The 17,187-nt window shown below is 40.0% G+C and overlaps 1 pseudogene; it reads left to right on the top strand.

Moving 5' to 3' along the window:
* The first annotated feature begins 584 nt into the window (after positions 1–584).
* LOC129639879 (60S ribosomal protein L4-like) lies at positions 585–1,850 on the top strand (annotated as a pseudogene).
* The last annotated feature ends 15,337 nt before the right edge of the window (positions 1,851–17,187 follow it).

The following is a 17,187-nucleotide window of genomic DNA, read 5'->3' as shown; positions in this document are numbered from 1 at the left end:
GATAGACCTTTGTGAGGCAAGAGTGGAAGCAGGAAGACAAACCAGGTCAGAGAAGATAGCAGATAAGACCAGAGTGGAAGCAGTAAATGTAGAGACATGTGGTCAGATTCCAGGTATATTATGAAGACCAGGCTGATCATACTTTCTGATGAATCCATTGTGAGGTATAAGATAGGAGAGGCATCAAAAGAAGAAGAGAGTTATCAAGAGTGATGTATTAGTAAAAAAAAAAAAAAAGAATGAAATAATGCCATTTGCAACAACATGGATGGACCTAGAGATTATTATACTAAGTGAAGTAAGATAAATATAAAGACAAAGGTAAATATCATATATCACTTATATGTGGAATCTAAGAAAATTATACAAATGAACTTATGTACAAAACAGTAACAGACTCATAGGCTTCAAAAACAAACTTATGGTTACCAAAGGGGAAGAGGAGGAGGGATAAATATGGAGCTTGGGAGTAACAGATACACACCACTACATATAAAATAGATAAACAACAAGGACCTAGTGTTTTAGCACCTGGAACTGTACTCAATATGTTATGATAACCTGCTTTTCCTGTGAGAGCCACCAGATTGAGAGGAGTGTGGCCTTCTCCTCTCCTCACCATGGCGTGTGCTCATCCATGGATATCAGTGTACTCTGAAAGGGAGGAGTCCTCTGGCAAAAATGTCATTTTGCCTGCTGTGTTCAAGGCTCTCATTTGACCAGATATTGTTAACTTTGTCCACACTAACGTGTACAAAAATAACAGACAGCCCTATGCTGTCTGTGAATTATCAGGTGATCGAATCAGTGCTGATTCTTGGGGTACTGGCAGATCTGTGGCTCAAATCCCCAGGGTTCGAGGTAGCAGGACTCACCGTTCTGGCCAGGGTGCTTTTGGAAACAGGTGTTGTGGGGGTTGCATGTTTGTGCCAACCAAGACCTGGTGATGTTGGCACCTCAGAGTGAATACAGCACAGAAGTGATATGCCACTTGCTCTGCACTGGCTGCGACTGCCTTATCAATGCTGGTCATGGCTAAAGGTTATCGTCTAGAAGAAGCTCCTGAACTTTCTTTGGTGGTTGAAGGCTACAAGAAGACCATGGAGGCTGTTTTGTGTCTCAAGAGACTTAAGGTCTGAAATGATATAAAAAAGCTCTATGCCTCTCAGAGAATGAAAGCTGCCAAAGGTTAGATGAAAAACCGTCACCGTATCCAGCACACGGGACCTTCCATCACTGATAATGAGGATGGTGGTATCATCAAGGCCTTCAGAAACATCCCTGGAATTACTCTGCTTAATGCAAGCAAACTGAACATTTTGAAACTTGCTCCTGGTAGTCATGTGGGATGTTTCTGCATTTGGACGGGAAATGCTTTCTGCAAGTTAGATGAGCTGTGTGACACTTGACATAAAGCAGCCTCCCTCAAGAGTCACCACAACCTCCCCCATGCACAAGATGCTCAATGCAGACCTTAGCAGGATCTTGAAAAGCCAGAGATCTAAAGAGCCCTCCAAACACCATGCAATAAGATTCATCACAGAGTCCTAAAGAAGAACCCACTGAAAAACCTGACAATCATGTTGAAGCTAACCCCATATGCAAAAATCATGCCAAGAACCACAAAATTTGGATGAATAGGACAGCAGCAGCACTAGAAGCCAAATCGGATGAGAGGAGGGTTCGAGGCAAGAAGCCTGTAGTGGGAAACACAGAAAAGAAGGCTGTTGGCATTAAGGAGGGGAAGAAGACTGGTGGGTATAAAAGCTGCAAGGACCGAGAAACCAGAAGCTAAAAAGAAGCCCACAGGAAAGAAACCCACCATAGAGGAAAAGAAGGCTGCTGCATAAACTTCAATTTGTTTATCACGTAAAGGTCAAATCATTTTGGACAGCTGATTTTGAATAAAGACCTGATCAAAGAGGCAGTAAGAAAAAATATAATAACTTTAATGAAAAAGAATCTGAAAGAGAATATATATATGTATATATATGTATGTATGTATAACTGAATCACTTTGCTGTACACTTGAAACTAACACTACATTGTAAATTAACTCTACTTCAGTTTTTAAAAAAATGATACATTAATATTTTTGGCTGAGCAATTGTAAGGATATATTATATATATATACATACATATATATCACATATATGTATATGTGATATACATATATCACATATATGGAATATATGTATTACATATATATATGGAATGTATATATCACATATATGGAATATACATAAGCTACATACACACACGTAGTGCCTAGTACAGGTTTGGGACATGATGTGTGTGTGTGTGTGTGTGTGTATTTCCTGGAGGCTCAGATGGTAAAGAGTCTGCCTGCAGTGCAGGAGACCAGAGTTCTGTCCCTGAGGTGGGAAGATCCCCGGGAGAAGGAAATGGCAACCCACTCCAGTATTCTTACCTGGAAAACCCCATGGACAGAGGAGCCTGGAGATCTACAGTCCATAGAGTGGCAAAGAGTTGGACATGACCGAGCAACTTCACTTTCATACACACACACACACGTGTATAAATATGTGTGTGCATGTATGTGTTTAACAAATAGCCCCTCTCTCTCCCTCATGGGACATAGACATAAAGGACATCCCAGTTCGTTAAAGGTAGAGATACCCTCACACTTAAGTGGTAACCCTGAGTAATGCTTGCCTGATAATGGAGTGGTGGTGGAAGAGTGATGTCTGTAAGCCTTGATTCTTAGGCATTTGATGGGCACAGACAATGATGCCCATCTTAGGAAATAATCAGAGTAAACAAGAGTCACTATAATAATGTGGCTTCCAACAGGACTTTTTTTAAAAAAAACAACCAAGTGCTATTTTAGCGTGTGCCTGAGGGTGAATGTTTACAGTAGAGAGCTTTGAGATTTCTGTGTTATCTGGATATAAATAGAACTTTTGAGCGCCTTGGAAGAAAGCTTAGGTATTTACCAAGCTGACCACTATTTTCTGCTGCTGACCAGTGAAAGGCTTTCTAAATGTTTTTCTGATTGTATTAGCCCTTTAAGATGGATGTTTTGATATGACCTCATTGACTAGGTGACTTTCAGAGATGACAGACCCGTCACCAACTTGACACAGTATCTCCCCACACATCTCAGTCTGCAAAGCAAGGACCAGGCATTTGTTTTCAGGTTAACATTATGAACACCAAATTAATGTGTGGTTTCTACAGAATCCATGCTTTCTCCTTTCTTGGGTTTATAATAGATGTCTAAACAAAAGACTTGGTCAAGAACTACATTCCTCTGGGTCACTCTCATGCGCCCTGAACCTGTCATCAATCATATCCCTAAAGACTCATATAATTATGCCCAGATTCATTCTCCATTCATTTGGGTTAATTGCTAATATAAGGTCAGCAACATTGTGCTCTTAACTTGGGTGTTATTTTTAAGACATTTTTAAAAAATGCAAGATGTTAATTAGCAGTAAACATTGACTAGATTGAAACAAAACCTTTCCTTCAAGGTAACACCAAGTATGTAAGATGCTTTAAAGTGATTTGAAGATCCTTTTCAACTTGCATCATCAGTCAAGTACAATAGTTATGTTTATATTGTCATGACTCTAGCCTTTGAAACTTGTAAAACTAGTATAAAGATGATCAGGGTACAAAATAAAAGGTCTTCCCTGTCACTGGTACCTTCTTAATGGAATAAGACATTATGGAGTTCTTTTACATTAAAAGGCAATTGTGCCAGGGACTAGGAGGTATAAAAAGATAGAAAATGGCCCCCACCATTAAGGAGTTTATTATCATGGGGAGATAGAGTTGGAAGCCAGTGGTTTTAAAGACAGCAAAGGCCCAATTATCACTTCCAGGGGACAGTTTCTTGGTGAATAAGAAATGAATGCTATTAATCAGATAATAATACACACTCAGATTTATTGCATAGTTCTCTGTGTTCCATGTAACACCTAATTTAATCTCTACTACAACCCTATGAAGTAGGATATTATTTGTATCACCGTTTTGCAGTCAGGGAAAAGGTACAGTCAGGTTAAGTGACTTCCCAAGGCATACAGGTAGCAAGTGGTACAGCCGGGATCTAGAAGAACTGAAGAAATTCTGTTTCAGAATCTGCATCACAACCTCTGTGTCGTTTTACCATTTTGATGTCAAAGTGCGAAAATCAACTTTACCACTTACTGTAGTAACAGAGGGTGGGTGAAAAGAGAGAACTTTTATTTTGTGCCCTGGTCTCTCTGTGCACCACTTTTACAAATTTGGAAAGCAGAAGTCATGATAATGTAAAAATAGCTGCTTCTTGACTAGTCAAGTAGTAGTCAAGTCAAGATCAAAAGGATCTTAAATCACACTTGGATATCTCTTTCATGTTCTGTGTTGGAAGAGGGTTGCCCTTCAGCCTACAAATGTTTCTTGCATGCTTCAAACCTTAGATGTGTTATCTTAGGAAGAATGCCACATTAAAAACACTGAAGGTTGCTTGCTCCATAGTGGCAGATAACTGGATAAATAGCACAATTTGGAGTTTAGTGGTATATATTTAGCTGCTCTAAGACTTAGTTTGGCCCCTTGTAAAAGGAGAATAATGGTATCTACCTTATAGGGTCTTTGTAAGTATTAAATGAGCTATTGAGAGTAAAATGCTTAACTTTATGCCTGGCACATAAAAAAATACTCCATGATAACGACAAGATGATAATGATGATAGTGATGGTGATGATGATAAAACTCTCTCTGCTGATGGCAGGCTCAATTTTCAGTCAGTTCAGGCACACCTTTTGAAGGAGGTCGCCATTTTCTTCATTACCTCCACCATAGTTTGGTCTCAGGTCCAACGACAGGGAAGGGAACACAGCCCCGCCCAACAACAGAAAAGTGAAGTCGCTCAGTTGTGTCTGACTGTTTGCAACCCCATGGACTGTAGCCTACCAGGCTCCTCTGTCCATGAGATTTTCCAGGCAAGAGTAGTAGAGTGGGTTGCCATTTCCTTCTCCAGGAGATCTTCCCGACCCAGGGATTGACCCTGGTTCTCCTGCATTGTAGGCAGACGCTTTACCCTCTGAGCCACCAGAGATCAACAGAAAATTGGATTAAAGATTTACTGAGCATGGCCCGACCCATCAGAACAAGACCCAGTTTCCCACACAGTCAGTCTCTCCCATCAGGAAGCTTCCATAAGCCTCTTGTCCTTCTCTATCAGAGGGCAGACAGAATGAAAATCACAGTCACAGAAAGCTAATCAAACTTATCACATGGACCTCAGTCGTGTCCAACTCTTTGCAACCCTGTGGACTGCAGCATGCCAGGCTTCTCTGTCCATCACCAATTCCCAGAGCCTGCTCAAACTCATGTCCTTTGAGTCCATGATGCCATCCAACCATCTCATCCTCTGTCATCCCCTTCTCCTCCTGCCTTCAATCTTTCCCAGCATCAGGGTCTTTTTCAATGAGTCAGTTCTTTGCATCAGGTGGCCAAAGTATTGGAGTTTCAGCTTCAGCATCAGTCCTTCCAATGAATATTCAGGATGGATTTCCTTTAGGATTGACTGATTTGATCTCCTTGCAGTCCCAGGAACTCTCAAGAGTCTTCTCCAACACCACAGTTCAAAAGCATCAATTCTTCGGCGCTGTTTTCTTTACATCCAACTGTTTACTTTACATACAACTCTCACATCCATACATCAATTCTTTGGCACTCAGCTTTCTTCACAGTCCAACTCTCACATCCATACAAGACCACTGGAAAAGCCATAGCTTTGACTAGATGGACCTTTGTTGGCAAAGTGATGTCTCTGCTTTTTAATATGCAGTCTAGGTTGGTCATAGCTTTTCTTCCAAGGAGAAAGCATCTTTTAATTTCATGGCTGCAGTCACCATCTGCAGTGATTTTGGAGCCCCCCCAAAATAAAGTCTGTCACTGTTTCCATTGTTTCCCCATCTATTTGCCATGAAGTGATGGGACCGGATGCCATGATCTTCATTTTTTGAATGTTGAGTTTTATGCCAGCTTTTTCACTCTCTTCTTTCACCTTCATCAAGAGGCTCTTTAATTCCTCTGCACTTTCTGCCATAAGGGTGGTATCATCGGCATATCTGAGATTATTTATATTTCTCCTGGTAATCTTGATACCAGCTTGTGCCTCATCCACTCTGACATTTCGCATGATGTACTCTGCATATAAGCTAAATAAGCAGGGTGACGATATACATCCTTGATGTACTCCTTTCTCAGTTTGGAACCAGTTCATTGTTCCATGTCCGGTTCTAACTGTTGCTTCTTGACCCACATACAGATTTCACAGGAGGCAGGTAAGGTGGTCTGGTGTTCCCATCTCTTGAAGAATTATCCACAGTTTGTTGTGATCCACATAGTCAAAGGCTTTAGCGTGGTCAGAAAAGCAGAAGTAGATGTTTTTTCTGGAATTTTCTTGCTTTTTCTATGATCCAACAGATGTTGGCAATTTGATCTCTGGTTCCTCTGCCAGATTTTAGAATCTTAAATTTTAGGACACTGAGGTGAGATGTTCTATGTATTTTGCTTATGAATATAATATTTATAATATAGAAATTATCCTTCAGTCAGTTCTTCTATCATCCATTAATGACTTCCACATGCTTAATCTCTGCCATCTCTCTGAGATCTTATAAAAGCATTTAAAAGAAAATTTTACCAATTACCCTAACTGGAATTGAGCAAAACTGGGTGAGAGGATTTTTGCTTAGATGAAAGTTTCTTTACCCCTCCACCACTGCCCCCTCTGCCCGAGTATTAGAATTTATAGAACATGATTCTGAACAATCTTGTAAACAGATTAGAACATTTCTGGAGATAAAAGAAATAGTGTGATAATGTTGCCTGTAAATGGAATATCTCACCTAATTCATTATACATGCTATACATACATCTACTTCCAATCGGTATTGTCCACTGTAACCAGGCACACTGATTTTCAATAAATAATTCCCTGGACATTCTTTATCTAAGTTAGTTTATAATTGTGTTCACTGAGCATTATGTGTTCTTTGTGATTAGAGATAAGACGTCAAGAAAGGCTTCTTCGGATTCCAGAATTCCTTCCATTCACTATCACAGGAAGTATGCTCTCAGATTCTAGAATACTAATTGAAAGTTAAAGCATATTTTAAAAAATCTGGAATATATAATTAAACCAAATGGTTAGTCCTACTTGCTATTGTGTGCATATATAAGCATTTTATTTGTATTCAATTCTATAAAAAAGAAGGATTTAGTTACTTTTTTTCTTTCATCTTTCCAAAGCAATATTTACAGTGTATTCTTAGATACAAGAGGGGGCTAAAACGCAGACTTATAAATAGGACCAAATTTCATTGAATTGGAAGAAAAATTCACCACTAAGAGGGTGTGCGTGTGTGTGTGTTATTTTTATGCCCAAACATTGTCATCACTCTTCAGAGTCTAAAATGATGAGACTATTTTTGTGGATCTCATGTAATTCATTTACAGTCACAGCATGTAGGAAAATCTCTCCAGATCAGCATATTAGAGTGTATAGTGGGGAGAAGTAATATAGCTTTAATTTTAGTGATGAAGATTGGGTGATTTTCTGTCTTTTAATTTTTCTTTCTGCATAGGCCTCACTTCCCCTGCCAGTAAACCTCCATTGTTAAGATGTGAACGAGCATGAGGGACAGGCAGCTGGATTTTCACTCGAAATTGCTAGCTTGCATGCACTGCCAGCTGCCAGTATCAAGTGTTCATCTCTGTCTCGTGACTTGTCATTGACCTCAGTGAGATAAACCATCAGGCATGGGCCTAATACTGACTTATCCCTGGCTTTGGGGTGTACAGCAAATACTGAGGACTTAGTTGAGGTTAGGAGAGCCCACCCAGGCATCAGTTAGGCCAGTAGGTGAAGAGTGGAATCCAGCAACATAGGTCAGAAGTAAAGCCAGAAGATGCACTGGAAACTAGTCTGGAAACAAACAAACAAAAAAACCTTTCTGGATATAGCAATATTAAATCTGATTCAGTTAAAGAAGATTTTTAAATGATGATCCCTCAGTGGTGTAAAAACTGAGAACAAACTCTGTCGCTGATATTTGGCACTTGGCATACTTCCCTCTAAGCACCCAATAAATCTCTGGAGGATAACTGAAAGAATGAATGTGAGTGTTGAAAGGCCAGTTTAGTGTTACATCCTCCGCTTTGTCTATCTATTTTCCTGCATGCCTACTTCTGTCTTCTCTCACTATTATGTTTTCTCTCTCTCTGTCTGTCCCTCTCTTGACTGATATGCTCTCCTCCCCATCCATGTAACATGACCATATCATGACTTAACTCCTGAGTTAATATCTCTATTGCAAAGATCAACCCACATGCAGCCAAATTTCTTAGTATGAATTCCAAATAATCTGTGCCCCACCTTCTCAAAAAAGTACTGGGGTCAACTTAAAATAAAAATGCATAGACACTTGAATCCAGGCTAGGCAAAAGGAATTTAAATTATGATCAGGAATCATATAAAGAAAGTGAGACTATACTAGGAATAAAATAATGAAATGAAATAGTCACCATAACATGTAATTTACCTGGCAGACAAGGTAATTAGGGAAACATTAAAGATCATAAAATTGCCACCCCTAATAGAAGAAATTGTCATTTTTTAAAAAGCCAGCTCTTATCATAATGTTTGACACATAGTAGGTACTCAGTAAACATTTGTCAGATAACTGAAAGAAGATAAACAGTTTCATGGAGAAAATGTAACACAGAAACACCCAGACCACATTCACATGCAGACAAACACATTCACACAACTAAGATATAAGTCAATGTGAATATTTTTCATCCAACTAGCAATACAACAGGGGCTACTTTATATCTCTATACAAAATGTGGATGTCTTTTCTGTAAGAATTCTGATCCTAGCTGAGAGAGAACGTGAGATATTAGTTCAGAGAAGGCTCTAGTCCTGCTTACAACAACTTTGGCTATATAGCAAAAATGGAATCAAGTGATCCAAACTAATATAAACTAAAAGCCATCATTTATTATTAAGATACAATAACATGGACCTCAAAGGCCTAGGCGATAGATTAGAATGAAAGCTAAAGACACCATCTACATTCTGTGCCTTTCTCATCGCTACCCATTCTGCAAGTCTTCCTCATTTCTTTCTCTTTTTCTCAAAGTTTCTGTATCTCTCTCCTCTTCTTGGGATCCTCTGTTTTTTAATTTTGCACCCCACCAATCATGGGTTTATATCGTCTCCTTTTAAATAAGACATCCTGGTGGAAACTGGAATCTCAATCCAAATTTCAAATTTTCAGAGCACATGCTCTATTTTGTTTAGTCAGACATTCAAGTCTGGACCAGTCAATTGCACAGGAAGCCAAGGCCATATCAGAGAAAATGGTTGCTAGGGGACTACTCTTACCTTTCAGGTGGGAGTGGGCATCCTGAAGGAAGGATTCTGCGGCAGGCAAGATAATATTGAATTCATTGCTTTCAGTGGATGGAACACTTAACATGTGGCTAGAAGCAAGAGATCCTAGAATTACTGGTGGAAAACAGATCACCTCTTGCAAGTATAACCCTTCCCAACCCATGATTTTGGCCAAAGCTTATTTACAAAAATAAGCTTATCAACGGGCATCTGATAGGTATACACATTCTGTTTTTTAAAGAAACAGACCCTATGATCTTGCTTTCAAATGACTATGTGGAAAATTTAAATAAACATCATTTTTTTAATTGAAGAACCTGGTTTGTATTCTCACTGAGATAAAAAGTCATCCTACCTTTTTTTTTTTAATTTTTAAAAAAATTTTATTGGAGCATAGTTAATTTGTAATGTTGTATTACTTTCTGCTGTGTAGTAGTGAATCAGTTCTACATATACATATATCTACTCTCTTTGAGATTCTTTTCCCATATAGGTCATCACAGGGTATTGAGTACAGTTCCCTATGCTATACTGTAGGTCATTATTAGTTATCTATTTTATTACAGTAGAATGTATCTGTTAATCCTAATCTCCCAATTCATCCCAACCCCCCTTTCTACCCTGGTAACCATAAGATTGTTTTCTACATATGTGACACTATTTCTGTTTTGTAAATAAGTTCATTTCATCCTACCTTTAAACACCCTCTTCCAACAATACAAGAGAAGACTCTACACATGACATCACCAGATGGCCAATACCAAAATCAGATTGATTATATTCTTTGCAGCCAAAGATGGAGAAGCTCTATACAGTCAGCAAAAACAAGACTGGGAGCTGACTGTGGCTCACATCATAAATTTCTTATTTCAAAATTCAGACTTAAATTGAAGAAAGTAGGGAAAACCACTAGAACATTCAGGTATGACCTAAATCAAATCCCTTGTGATTATACAGTGGAAGTGACAAGTAGATTTAAGGGACTAGATCTGATAGAGTGCCTGATGAACTATGGACAGAGGTTCATGGCATTGTACAGGAGGCAGTGATCAAGACCATTACCAAGAAAAAGAAATGTAGAAAAGCAAAATGGTTGTCTGAGGAGGCCTTACAAACAGCTGAGAAAAGAAGAGAAGCCAAAAGCAAAGGAGAAAAGGAAAGACATACCCATTTGAATGCAGAGTTCCAAAGAATAGCAAGGGGAGATAAGAAAGCCTTCCTCAGTGACCAGTGCAAAGAAACAGAGGAAAAAAATAGAATGGAAAAGACTAGAGATCTCTTCAAGAAAATTAGAGATACCAAGGGAACATTTCATGCAAAGATGGGCTCAATAAAGGACAGAAATGGTACGGACCTAACAGAAGCAGAAGATAGCAAGAAGAGGTGGCAAGAATACACAGAAGAACTGTACAGAAAAGATCTTCACGACCAAGATAATCACGACGGTGTGACGACTCACCTAGAGCCAGACATCCTGGTATGCTAAGTCAAGTGGGGCTTAGAAGCATCACTACAAACAAAGCTAGTGGAGGTAATGGAATTCCAGTTGAGCTATTTCAAATCCTAAAAGATGATGCCGTGAAAGTGCTGCACTCAATATGCCAGCAAATTTGGAAAACTCAGCAGTGGCCACAGGCCTGGAAGAGGTCGGTTTTCACTCCAATCCCAAAGAAAGGCAATACCAAAGAAGGCTCAAACTACCACACAATTGCACTCATCTCACATGCTAGTAAAGGAATGCTCAAAATTCTCCAAGCCAGGCTTCAACAGTACATGAACCATGAACTTCCAGATGTTCAAGCTGGTTTTAGAAAAGGCAGAGGAACCAGAGATCAAATTGCCAACATCTGCTGGATAATTGAAAAAGCAAGAGAGTTCCAGAAAAACGTCTATTTCTGCTTTATTGACTATGCCAAAGCCTTTGACTGTGTGGATCACAATAAACTGTGGAAAATTCTGAAAGAGATGGAAATACCAGATCACCTGACCTGCTTCTTGAGAAACCTGTATGCAGGTCAGGAAGCAACAGTTAGAAGTGGCCATGGAACAACAGACTAGTTCCAAATAGGAAAAGGAGTACATCACGGCTGTATATTGTCACCCTGCTTATTTAACTTATATGCAGAGTACATCATGAGAAACACTGGGCTGGATGAAGCACAAGCTGGAATCAAGATTGCTGGGAAAAATATCGATAACCTCAGATATGCAGATGACCCCACCCTTATGGCAGAAAGTGAAGAGGAACTAAAAAGCCTCTTGATGAAAGTGAAAGAGGAGAGTGAAAAAGTTGGCTTTAAGCTCAACATTCAGAAAATGAAGATCATGGCATCTGGCCCCATCACTTCATGGCAAATAGATGGGGAGACAGTGGAAACAGTGGCTGATTTTATTTTGGGGGGGCTCCAAAATCACTGCAGATGGTGATTGCAGCCATGAAATTAAAAGACACTCCTTGGAAGGAAAGTTATGACCAACTTAGACAGCATATTAAAAAGCACCGACATTACTTTGCCAACAAAGGTCTGTCTAGTCAAGGCTATGGTTTTTCCAGTAGTCATGTATGGATGTGAGAGTCGGAGTATAAAGAAAGCTGAGCACCGAAGAATTGATGCTTTTGAACTGTGGTGTTGGAGAAGACTCTTGAGAGTCCCTTGGACTGCAAGGAGATCCAACTAGTCCATCCTAAATGAGATCAGTCCTGAGTGTTCATTGGAAGGGCTGATTTTGAAGCTGAAATTCCAATACTTTGGCCACCTGATGTGAAGAGCTAACTCATTGGAAAAGACCCTGATGCCGGGAAAGATTGAAGGCAGGAGGAGAAGGGGACGACAGAGGATGAGATGGTTAGATGGCATCACCAACTCAATGGACATGAGTTTGGGCAAACTCCGGGAGTTGGTGATGGACAGGGAGGCCTGGCATGCTGCAGTCCATGGGGTCACAAAGAGTCGTATGTGACTGAGCGACTGAACTGAACTGAACTTAAATGGAAATGGGCCTCAGATGGACTTGAGCACAGAGTCCAATTTTTTCTTAGAACAGAATTTAAAATCCACCCTGAGTCCTGCATGAGAACTCAGAGATTCCATCCATACCCCAGATAAACAGATTATAGGATATAGGAGAGAGATTTTGACTATGAAAGTTTTACTAGAAAGGTGTTAGGGTCAACTGCCATGAGCACCAGAGCAGCCCTGTGGTCCCAAGGACTGTGTGGGTCACAGGTGATAGAGAGAAAACATGTGATGACATCAGATTCCCAAATATCTTTCCCTTGAAAGCATTCATGACATAGGTGTTAAATCAGCTACTAGTAACCAAGAGATGGCAATTGTGTATAGTTGGGCCAGAATGCAGCATTCTTAGGATAGGAATGAGTCAGTCCCCTGTCCCCATATAGTAAAACAGTCAAAGCTGGTTCATTCCTACCATGGGTGACAACAGAATTTTCAGGGAAGTCCAATCTTATCTGTGTCCCCCTTCCTCTTTCTTCACAGCCAAAAAACAAACTGGATAGAAGTCACATTAATGCACGGGGAGGAAAGAAGGTAATACATCAATAATAACTTGTCCTTTGTCCAGTTCCCACCTAACATATAAAATTCCCAAAACTGTTTCACTCTGTGCTTGTAGTGAAATTTCCAAAAGCACAAGGCACAGTAATAAACAGGCCAATAGATTCAGACTGAGACCTAGCAGACCCTTGGAGGAAAAAATGATTAATAGTATCAGAATGACATCCTTGAGAAGCTGATCTCCTATCTCTGAGACAACAATAATCTAACTTTACAGAACAAACAGCACCACTAGACTGGGACTTGAGCCATCTTAGTGCATTCTGAAGAAACGGAGGAACTAAAAGAACAGCTTTAGAATCGCAGTCAGGAAACCTGCCAGTAAGACAATGGTTGGAGTGCACTTGGCAGGCTTTAGGGAAATGCCAGCTGAATCCAATATGTTCATTACACAATGCAAGCGAAATATGAGCAAGTGGAAACCCAGCTGAAGTAAATGTAGTTGGAAAGCAGTAATAAAAATAAAAATCAGGAAATGGGGCGAATGTGGTTAGAAAGCAGTAATAAAAATCAGTCAGGGAACTTGGGGATTTCTTAGGACTTGTGGACCAAATAAAAGAGATTGGAATATATAGGGCAGTGGTTCTCAAAGGAGCAGCATCAGTCTGCCAACTTGTTAGAAATGCAATTTCTTAGCCTTGTCCCTGTGTTGCTGAATCAGAAGCTCTGGGGGTGGGACTCAGAAAGTTGTGATTTTTAACAAGTACTCCAGGTGAATGGTTATGAAGAGGCATTTATATTGTTCACTTGATTTGTCATTGGTGATGACAAATCCAGGGGGGTAGTTGGGATAGAAACCAGATGCCTCTCAGTATACCAGGTTTCTAGCGAGATTGTACTTCCTGGCCCCATTGTGTTCGCCATCTGACTAATTTGGGCCAATGAGTTGTAAGGGGAAGTTATATGAATCCCTTTGGGGTTGAATATTTCATGATAACATTTAGAGCTGCTTCCCTCTACCACAGCATCCACCAAGTTTCATGGACTGTTCCTTCATTTGGATGAGCCCAAACTGAGAAGACGTGTATAAAAGAAAGTGAATCTTTCTCATTATAAAAAAAGAGGCATTTTATTAAGCATGGAGGGAGAAACATTATATATTTTCCAGGTATGGATAGGAGGAGAAACAAAAATGTTTGAATAAATGCATATTCCCTAGAGTTCTGATTTTTAAAGCCAGGTCATTACACATTGTTGGGTCATGAATATATCTGAGTCATGGATCAGCATGTAGAAAACTTGATTAGAAAACATCTATTGAATTTAGAGTATTTTCTTCTCAAAACCTTCTTTTTAGTCGTCTCTCTTTGTGTATATGTATGTATGTGTGTGTGCAGTAAAAATTATTTATTATCTTGGATAAAGGTCAAAATGTTACAAAAGCCACTTTTCTAAGACAGAGATTCTCTTTTTTTAAATTTTATTTTATTAAAGTATAGTTATTTACACTGTTGTGTTCATTTCTGCTATACAGCAAATAGATTTATATATATATATATATATATTCTTTTTCATAATCCTTTCCACTATGTTTTATCACAGGATATTGAATATTGTTCCCTGTGCTTGTTGTTTATCCATCCTATATATATAAGTTTGTATCTGCTAATCCCAAATTCCCAATACATCCTTCCCTCACCCCTCCCCTTACCCTATGACTAAGACAGTGATTCTTAAATTTTAATGTACATAAGAAGTACCCAAGTGTGTTAAAGATGAATTTCCAGACCCCAGGCAGAGAATGTAGTACACGAGACCTGAGGTGGACCCAGGAATCTGCATTTTAACCAGTGCCCTAGGTGATTCTGATTCAGGTGGTCTGCAGATCCATTTTGAGCAACAAGTTTCTAGGGTAGACATTGTAACTGACATTAATGAAAAAAATTAACAGTTCAGATTAAATATTTTTGAGTCCCAATTAAAGATAGGCTAAAGGTTGTGGAGTGTGTAAAGTTGAATTAGACCTGGATTCTTCCCTCAAAGACATAAAAAAAGAAGCAGTCTTTATTGTTGGGCCTGCCTGATTTGGAAAGTCTGCAAAAGACAAAAAGGCTAAAATATCCCTGGGGATATTATTTGCCACTTACAATTCAGTTAGCAAGAACAAATATACTGGGGCAATCAGAGTCTCTGCTAGCACATATAGTGCCTTTGTGAGTAGTAAAAAGGGGTACCTATTCTGGGTAAATGAACTAGGAAAACACACACCTAATGGGTGGACCATCTAGAAAGACTTGCCCCTTCCTCCATATTAATATAGGCTCTGACACCACCACCATAGTTCTGTGTGGGACACAGAACATTCTTTCTACCCATACTCTTTGATGCTGCCCTTCCCCACTAGCTCTGGACTGTTGTTAAAACTTGATTTGGCCACCAGGACATCAGCAAACATGATGCAAGCAGAGACTTGAAAAAGGTTTATACATTGGAGTTTACCCTCTTGCTGCTGTCAGTAACTTTTCCTACCATGCAGAGTCCATCCAGGTTAGCCAGGGGGATGGTGAGTGTCTATAAGGGGAGAGGTCTCAGTCATCCCAGCCATCCCAGTTGAGGCCATCCTAAACCAGCCAGCTCCAGCCCATTCATTAACTGACTATAGGTGAAAAAGCAAGCTAGCCAAGATCAGCCAAGCCTAGAAGAACCACCCAACTGAGCCCAACCCAGATTGCCAATCTATAATAATGAGCAAAAATAATGGTTACTGTTTTAAACCACCAAGGTTTGAAGTATTTGGATATTTGATGAAGACTCATGAGCCACCTAATGGGCTTTCCTGGTGGCTCAGACAGTAAAGAATCCACCTACAATGCAGGAGACTTGGGTTCGATCCCTGGGTTGAGAAGATCCCCTAGAGGAGAGCATAGCAACCCACTCCAGTATTCTTTCCTGGAGAATCCCCATGGACAGAGGAGCCTGGCGGGCTTCAGTCCATAGCATTGCAAAGAGCTAGACATGACTGAGTGACTAAGCACAGCAATGAGCCACCTAGACAGTAATCTCTAGTTGGAAACAGTCCTTCATTATTCAAGCCCACAAGCCCAACAGTCTGTGGAGGACACAAGCTGCACCATTACACGTGACAGCCTGAGGTGCAAACTATGTTAAGTCAGATTAAGCTTTATAGGCTGCAGTCATGTCCAACTCTTTGTGACCCTATGGACTGTAGCCCACAAGGCTCCTCTGTCCATGGGATTCTCCAGGCAAGAATACTAGAGTGGGTTGCCATGCCCTCCTCCAGGGAGGAGGATCTTCCCAACCTAGGAATTGAACCCACATCTCTTATGTCTCCTGTATTGGCAAGTGGGTTCTTTACCCACTAGTGCCACGTGGGAAGCCCAGGCTGCAGGATAACCACCAAGAAATCTCTGCCTGGTAGAGTAATTAGAGTCTGTCTATCTGGTCATTCATGAAAGAGTGAAATGACTCAAGAGGAGCCTGCTGAACTGGGAAATTAGATGGTCTAATGATGAGATCAGACTCAATGAATGCGTAATAGATGGTACAGCACAAAAATTCCAGACTGACTGCTGTAATGAAGGCACTCATTGTAAACACATAGCCTCTTTGGCTGAAGGATTGCTTTGGGCTATTTTTATTAAGAAAACTATGCATGTTTAGAAGATATAATTGGGTTTCCCTGGTGGCTCAGATGGTAAAGAATTTGCCTGCAGTGTAGGAGACCCAGGCTCAATTTCTGGGTTGGGGAAGATTCCCTGGAGAAGGGAATGGCTATCCACTCCAGTGTTCTTGCCTGAAGAATTCCATTGACAGAGGAGCCTGGTGAGCTACAGTCCATGTGTTGTGAAGAATTGTTTCAGTGTTTTATTACCCATCTGGGTCCTGTGCAAAACCATTCATAAAATGTGTTCCTATGTAACAGAGCAGCAGGAAACAACCAGACAAGCTCCAGTGGCAATTTCCCTTCACTCTCTACTCCTTATCATGCCATCAAATGTGAAGGGAAAAAACGGGAATCTCTCTTCCATATTTCCTTCAATTTGGAAAGTTTTCCTTTTAAAATCTGAAACAGTTTCCTTTCATAATATCCACAAATATCTGTATTGGTCACATAAAAAAGGAAATCATATCCCTGCACATTCCCCTGTGTACAGAAATGAAGTCTGAGCCAGCTGGTTTATCATTCTAAAGTAGATGTGGAAAACTGTTGAATGAGAGATAAGT

The sequence above is a fragment of the Bubalus kerabau genome, chromosome X, assembly GCF_029407905.1.
Source record: "Bubalus kerabau isolate K-KA32 ecotype Philippines breed swamp buffalo chromosome X, PCC_UOA_SB_1v2, whole genome shotgun sequence".
Classification (NCBI taxonomy): Eukaryota; Metazoa; Chordata; class Mammalia; order Artiodactyla; family Bovidae; genus Bubalus; species Bubalus kerabau.
The sequence above is the reverse complement of the archived record's forward strand: the minus strand, read 5'-3'. Positions and strand labels throughout refer to the sequence as shown.